We start from the raw sequence: 7,715 nt of genomic DNA on the forward strand, positions 1-7,715 counted from the left end.
CTTTCTCCCATTCGTTACATCTATACATATATAATTACGGAGTCCTGAAGTGTTTTTGGAGCTGTCCACGTCAGCTTCTATGAGCAACATACTGTTGCCACTTGGAAATTGTTTTTGATTAAATGAAATTTGCTTTGCTTTTAATTAAATGAAAGTAATTGCGGACTTTAATTGCTTTGATTTGCCTCTTCCGTTCTCATCTCTCGCGCTCCTCCAGTGCCTTCTCTCTCATATTCACCTCATTCATCGTATGTTCTCTTGCACGCCTCTTTGTATGTCCCGTTCATGCATCTCTCACGATTCACGGCAGTTGTTCTTGGAGAACTGGGAAAGCCAAAAATTAGCCCATTAATTTTCTCTTCTACGCGGTAGCTACGTGTATTTCCTCTGGGTTCACAGAACCTTAGATTTCTTCTCTCAGTTTCTCTTCTCTCTCATTCTCACATCTTGCGATCAAATTCCCACAGGAGGTTGTATTTTAAAATGCGAATTTTCCTGATTTTCGTTTTCCTCTTACCTCTTTGTTTTACTTCCATCCTTTATAAAGCAGCTTGATTTTGCAACGGGCCCTTTTGTTTCAAAGCTACGGGTTTTGCTAGCCGATTCGCATCAGGTATCTCGCGTGGTCTTCGATTTGCTGTGGATGTTTGGCTTGGTCTAGGATTTGGTTCTTCAGACAAAAATCTGGATATTTTTAAAAACTTTGAAACTGTATTTACAAGCTTAGCTGTGAAAATTTATGCTCCAATCTTAGTTTTCTGAGTGTATAAAACAGTTGATATTGATGACATACTTTAATTATGTGGTTAAAGCAATGATACCATTACTGAGGTCTGGGGATTAATTTGATGCACTGATTTCTATCTGCTTGGTGGTTTATAGTGTTAGTAGCTTATTATATTTTTGCTAACTATGTAGGAGCTGCTTCAGTTGGAAGAATGTGTCAAGCTATTAGAGGATGTGTACCCTCAAAGGGAAGCAGTAATGGCCTGAACTTTAATATGTGCGGAGCATTATTTTGCAATTTTTCCTCTGGTAATAATTTTTGTGCATGAATTCACCAGGCAGGGACTTCTTGGGCTTTTTGATGGTGCCTGGTACCTAGCAAGATCTGTGTTGGGAATCTCAGGGTAAGTTCAGACTCCATGCTTTCCTATGCTATATTCATATTCAAATTTTTACTGGTATGATGACTATGGTTGACATCTTAAATGGTTTTAGCTATTATGAACTTTTTGTTGTTTAATTGCGCTTGAAATTTATTTTTTTGCTTGATTAAATCATGTTAGTCTTTGATTCAATATTTATGCCCTTCTCCATCATTAGGATGATTGTTTCAGTGGCTTGGGTTACACATATTGTCATATAATTGGGTTGCACATATCATCATATTCTGATTGGGTGAATCAATAAATCATATGAAAAAACAGAATTTCACGAAAAATTTGCAACTATACTTTCATCATTTCATCACATCTATGGTCAACGAAATTCTTACGTGCGTGAAGCGTGATAAAATCATTGCATATGCCTTTGCTCATATAGTGATTTTATTTAGCCCCACCAATACGCATTTGTAGTTTTTCCTGAATTAGTTCCAGATGTTTTGTAAACTTCTCTTTTTTTAATATCCTTTATTACTACTCTTTGAAAAGTGTTGGTCATTTTCTGTTTTTTGGTTAAACAAATTTATTTGAGGGGCTATTTTCTTTGATTTTCCAATGCATAGATATCTTTCTATGCAGGACTCTTTTAAATTATTGAGTTCTATTTGGTTCAATGATTTATCAGTGTCAAGCATGATCCTCTCTGTATTCTAATCTTCGTTCAATTCAAGCGCCTTCTTGGACTCAATTGAACACATTGAATGTAGTTGCTGAGTTTATTGTTGTGATTGGGGAAAACATGATGGAAGATTCTGGTGTTGAATATTTTTTGCAGATCAAAGAGCTTTCTCTCTGCTTTATTCCCTTTTCCCTCTTAATTTTATTCCGTCTATTTGTCTATATTTTACTTTTACGATCTGTTTGCGATTTGAGTTTTAGTGGAATGAAACCTAAATTCATTGAGGCTAATCCCATATCATGTTTTTGCTTTGTAAATGACAAATTGATAGATGGTACCAACGTGGGTCATTTAGAATCCAAGCTAAGGACCAGTGAAATATAGGTGCCTTTTTATAGAAATTTGAGATTATATTTGTTGGAAACACATGGACCACAAATTTGGAAACCAGACAAGTGAAAAAAGGTCATGGAAGAGACATGAGCTGATGAACAGAATAAGAATGCTACTTAAGAATTTATGAAGCAATTTGGTGAGGCAAAATAGACTCAATGTTGTAAAAAAAAAATACTGCAAGGAAAAGACTATTAGATTTAAATTAATTAACACACTTGAAATGTGTGAATTTTAGGTGAATGTGGAGAAGAAGGTGACAGGATGACAGGTGGGCGATCAGAGCTGATCTCTACAACATGAAGTGTTCGTGTTGCAGGAGCTCTATTCGGTACAGAATTACCTCTTAAACACATCTTTATATTGTTAAAAAAAATTGTGGGTGAGCTTGGGATGGGGTTGAACCTTAGATCACCCAAGGTCTATATAACTTTCTTTTTACCTTTGTTGTTGGTATTATGTTGTGTTGTCCTTTTTGTTTTCTCTTTTCTTTGTTGTGTTTCTAAACACCATTAAACTTTGTAAAACTGAGTCTTGATTTGCTCTTTTATTTTGATTGTCAATGTACTTGATGTTATCATCAAGTAAAGGTTTGGCACTTGCTCAATTTGGGAGATTTACATTTGCTGTTTTGATGATTGAGTTGAAGATTTAGTTTGCCAATTAATTGAAAGTGGGGTATTTTACATTAAGGTTGTTAGGTTATGTTTGTTTCCAAGCTTTCTTGCATCTTAGCTGACGTATTGGAAGATGCTAATTTCTACCGATCACAACATACCCCTTTTCCCCTTTTATTATGTTTATTTGCAACTTCTCTGGTATTTTCTACAGTGATTTTATCACCGTCTCTTTCTTCTATAATTTATTTTTCTGAGGGGTGAGTCTTAAAATTCATGTTTGTTTTATTTATGTGTCTCTTACTGTACTTTTAACCCCAAGCAGATCAAAAATATGACCAGAGTGTTGGATATGGTTTTGTAAAGTATAGAGAAAGACATGCTTCTAAGATTCCTGCACTATTCTTCTGCAAAAGCTAAGTTGAAACATTGCAGGCGGGCATAAGGGCTCTTTCTAGCACAGGCAAAATTCTAAGGTGACATTTGTGCTATTGGCTCTCACTATTTGCTGTTCAATACTTTATCAAATCCCATTCTCTACGGTCATATGACTTCTTTGACATATTCTAATTAGCTTATTCAATTAGTAACTATATTTTACAGCCAAATTATTCTGTACGTAGTTAAGATTTTGCATTATATTTAAATGGCTTGAGGGGTCTGACAAAAACAGTGCAAATAAAATGAATTTAGTACAATAGTTAAAGTGCATGTGGTTACCTCAAGGGAACTTGGGTCTGGTACTTTGTCACTATTCCCAAACTAACATATTACAGATACCCAGAGGTAAAACCTCTTGGAAAATCCTTTTATGTTATGATTCAGAGGAGCCTTTAAAGGCTTCATATCATTGATGGTTTTGTTGATGGAATACACCCAGTGTCTTAGACTGTGGCTGATTTATCATTGATGGTTTAGTTGGGTGTACCATAAATTTGAACTAATGGTTTCTTTTATGTAAGATTAAAATGTTCCAAATTTGTTTGATGTTTGATACAACTACACTGCATTCACAGGCAATGACTCAACACTATTGCACCAAAATCAACAAAAATTAATCTCCATAAGCGTGACATTATATCAATGGCTCTTTTTCTCAAGCTGGAGGCTGTTACATGCATCTCTAAAATTTTCATTTATTATCTTGGATGCAGTTCACTACTTCTCAACCATATTTCATTTGCTTTTTAAAAAAAAAATTTGGGTTCTCAAAATATGACTTTGCTTTGTATATGTAAGCCTTTAGTATTTGACATACTATAATTTGTTCGTGTCTCCTCAATATGTCTGTTAAGTTTACTGGTGTTTCACTCATTCTTCTTTTAGTTGCACTGGAACACAAAATTACAATTGTGCTAAAGGGGGTGGCAAATGATTTGCTCATGTATTTCTTCCATGTATGGAATTGCTGTGTTGGAAGATGTTTTAAATTATGTGAATGTGGAGTAGACAATGTTTACATATTGGATATCTTTGCAGTGGTGATCGGGAACTTAGTTGCCAAGAATTTCCTACAAAATGCGTTCGGTGATGCTTTATTTTATAATTATATTTATTTCGTCATTATTCGATCTATTGGAATTTTTATGTTCATACCACATTTGTGACAACATAAAGATCATGCTTGGTTTCGTTAACACGACTAAGTGCGCGATAATATGAAAGTTAGACTCAACTTATGACCAAATATGGCAAATTCACCGTCTACTATCCAGATCATTTGTTAATTTAAAACGTGTAATGCAATAGCCTTGATTTGACAATGCATTATTCCAAGGTGAAGGTTTAATAAACATAGGATTACATGCCGCGCGAAGCGCGGGTTCAAAACTAGTTTGAGAAATACCCAAAAAACCAGCTCAATTAACTATTCTTGAAATGCAGAAATCGGGCAACTGTCCCAACGGTTGAAATCTTTGTGGACGATTAAACCTTCTGGTTCCAACTGTCCAGACAGATTATAAGGTGTTTGGATAGTTTGTGCAAATTTTCATTTTTGGCTGTAGCTTCATGATTCTTTGACCTTTTTGCCCTTGGATTCAACTATCCGAACATCCAATGAAGGTGTCCGGACAATTCTTCATCTCTATGCACTTTTCTTCAGTCCCAAGAGCTTCCAACTTTGTCGGTTTAATCATATTTTTTGCAAAACCAATGAAAGGCAATCATAAGAGTAAAACTAACTTATTTAAACACAAATACATTACTTAAGATACTAGAACCCCCTAATTAGATGGTATTAGGACCTCAAAATAGAGGTCCGGTCAATGACAAATACACAAAAACCACATACCAAACACAACCACGTGCCTCTCACGTGTTACATCCCAAACCAACATAAAATTTTCCAAAAATTTCGACAGCATCTCCACATAAATTGGGGCAACCAACCTGTAAACAGATCACACACAAAGAAAAACACTTCTAATACCATCAAAATCAAACACACAGTAGTCACAGGCCACAACTCCCGGCCAACAAAACAAAACCACACATCAATCCAGCCATAACCATAGTACATCAACGTACTTAAACAACTAAAACATGTCAACATCACACCATACATATATATATCCACACACACGTGTCAATAAACACAAAAGTCCAGGCCACCTCCGTCACGCATCCTCCTACTAATCCGTAGCCTATGCACTAGATCCTGTCTCACCTGTGGGGAGAAAAATAGGTAGGGTGAGCAGAAGGCTCAATAGGGACAAAACACAAGAGCACAAGTAAAGAATAATAAGGTTGGAGAAGAAACAATGTTTAATCAATGCAACAAAATGCAATGCAAACAAATACACCCAATCAACCTAACCGAACCTCCATATCTGCCTCCAATGACACCCAGCCGACAGATCAGATTCCCGCTTTACGGTGATAAGCCGACAAGAATCCATCGCACTACCTCTCTCTCTAGCATCCAATCAATACCACAATCACATATCCGTCAATCTCAAACCACTAGAGAGAAGGTTGGCACACATGTGATCGGAACCACTCACTGCTGGCCCCACAGTGATATCTCAGCCTGCCACGCCTGGCCTAGCATCACATACTAGACAGCGTGCAGTGACAAATTCCTCTACGGGAATCCTCTGGCCTAGGACCATCACAAGGCTCCTAGCCATCATCCACGCACGTACCCAAATCATCCAACACCTAACGTGAGCCCCGGGTCCATCCTCGGGACACACCATGCATCTAATGTAATTCTTACAATTCATGTCATTCACGCAACAAATATAATTACAACATCCATTCATCATAATGCATGAAGATTACATAATGCCTGATTTATGACCAAGCATTTCAAGGTTATATAATCACCAAAATAAATCACATAATATGTCATTAACAAGTAGGTAACGAAACAATGGTAAGCCCTCAAGGCTTGTTTCCTCTCGGAGAAAATTGAGACGGAAACCAAAACTTACCATTTAAACAATTCGGTGGCTTGAAAATATTTCGAAATAAAAGGGTGAGAAATCCCTACCTCGAAGTGGACTCGAAACTCTCACCAACAAGCAATGTACACTCCACGCCAATTCACTAACCTATTTAATGAGATAAACTCCACTTAGTTCCCATATTCATCCACCCATTCAAATCCCACATTCCATACTACACAATATCCTCATTTCCACTAAATTCATATTCTACCTTAATTCTCTAAGGTTAAACAATTAAAATCATATCACAATATTATTTTTCATCCTAACACAACCTTAATTAAAACAATTGGAGTCAAGAACCCTTACCTTGAAGCTTGGTAATTCCCCTAAATCAAGATAACAAAGGATTCTCTTGAATTGGTTCAAAAACCTCACTTGAACCTAGAAATATAACAAAATTAGAACCAAATTTGAAGTTATTGAACAAAGAAACTCTCATTGAGCCAAAAACCCCAAAACCCATTTAACTCTCAAACCCTAAAACCAAAACTTTACCTCAATCCAACTCTTTTCTTGTAGAAAATAAAAGCATGTGTGTGTCCACCTAAGAATGACCCTTGACAGCAGAAGCTTCGCCGGAGAGTTGCCGAAAATATCACCGGAAGTGACTGACCAGAGGTGGTGGAGAGAAGGTGGAAAAGGGTCCACTACCCTTTTGTTTTAAATATGCTCGGGTGAAGGTCTGCGACCTTCACCCACTTTAACTCTTTTTTTTTTTTAAAATCAAATCTTCTCTTTCTTTTTTTTCCATTATTTTTTTAAATAACTAATAAATAAATCCCTTTTATTTTTCATTTTTTAAATTCTTTTTTTTCCTACTTTGACCCCAAACTTGTTTCAAGCTTCCTTTTTAAGCTCTTATAACATTTTAATTTCATCTCACACACTTTATTTTGTTCATAACTAAGTCTCATTAATTAATTTTTTTTTGTTATTCTGTACTTTTCCTTCCTTTTCATTAGGACTGGGTATTACATCCTTCCCCCCTTATAAAAATTTCACCCTCGAAATTTACGTACGTACCCGTGGATATGAATAAATCGGGATACCTTTCCAGCATCTTGGACTCAAACTACCACGTCACTTCCTCCATTCCATGATGCAACTATAGCACCTTTACTAACGGAATTACACTCGATCTCGTAACCTTTTCCCGTCTATCCAAGATTCGCAACGGTTGTAGAATATACGTCCCATCTTCTTCCACCTCTAAAGCGGACCAATCCAACACATGTGATGGATCCTGTTCATATTTCCTCAACACCGACACATGAAACACGTTATGAACCTTGGACAATCGTGGTGGAAGAACTAACGATATGCCACCGGTCCAATTCGCTCTAAAATTTCAAACGATCCAATATACCGCGGAGCTAGCTTCCCTTGCTTGCTAAATCTCTGAATTCCCCTACGCGGACTCACCTTCAAGAATACCTTATCACCCACCACAAACTCCAATGGTCTT

The 7,715-nt window shown here is 36.6% G+C and overlaps 1 long non-coding RNA gene across 1 annotated transcript; it reads left to right on the forward strand.

Moving 5' to 3' along the window:
* Positions 1-544: 544 nt before the first annotated feature.
* Positions 545-3,213, forward strand: LOC119986614. The gene is made up of 5 exons (XR_005465299.1): positions 545-613; positions 919-981; positions 1,065-1,130; positions 2,417-2,509; positions 3,121-3,213. It is a non-coding gene; the product is annotated as an uncharacterized LOC119986614 (long non-coding RNA).
* The last annotated feature ends 4,502 nt before the right edge of the window (positions 3,214-7,715 follow it).

The sequence above is a fragment of the Tripterygium wilfordii genome, chromosome 20 (genome assembly GCF_013401445.1).
Source record: "Tripterygium wilfordii isolate XIE 37 chromosome 20, ASM1340144v1, whole genome shotgun sequence".
Lineage (NCBI taxonomy): Eukaryota > Viridiplantae > Streptophyta > Magnoliopsida > Celastrales > Celastraceae > Tripterygium > Tripterygium wilfordii.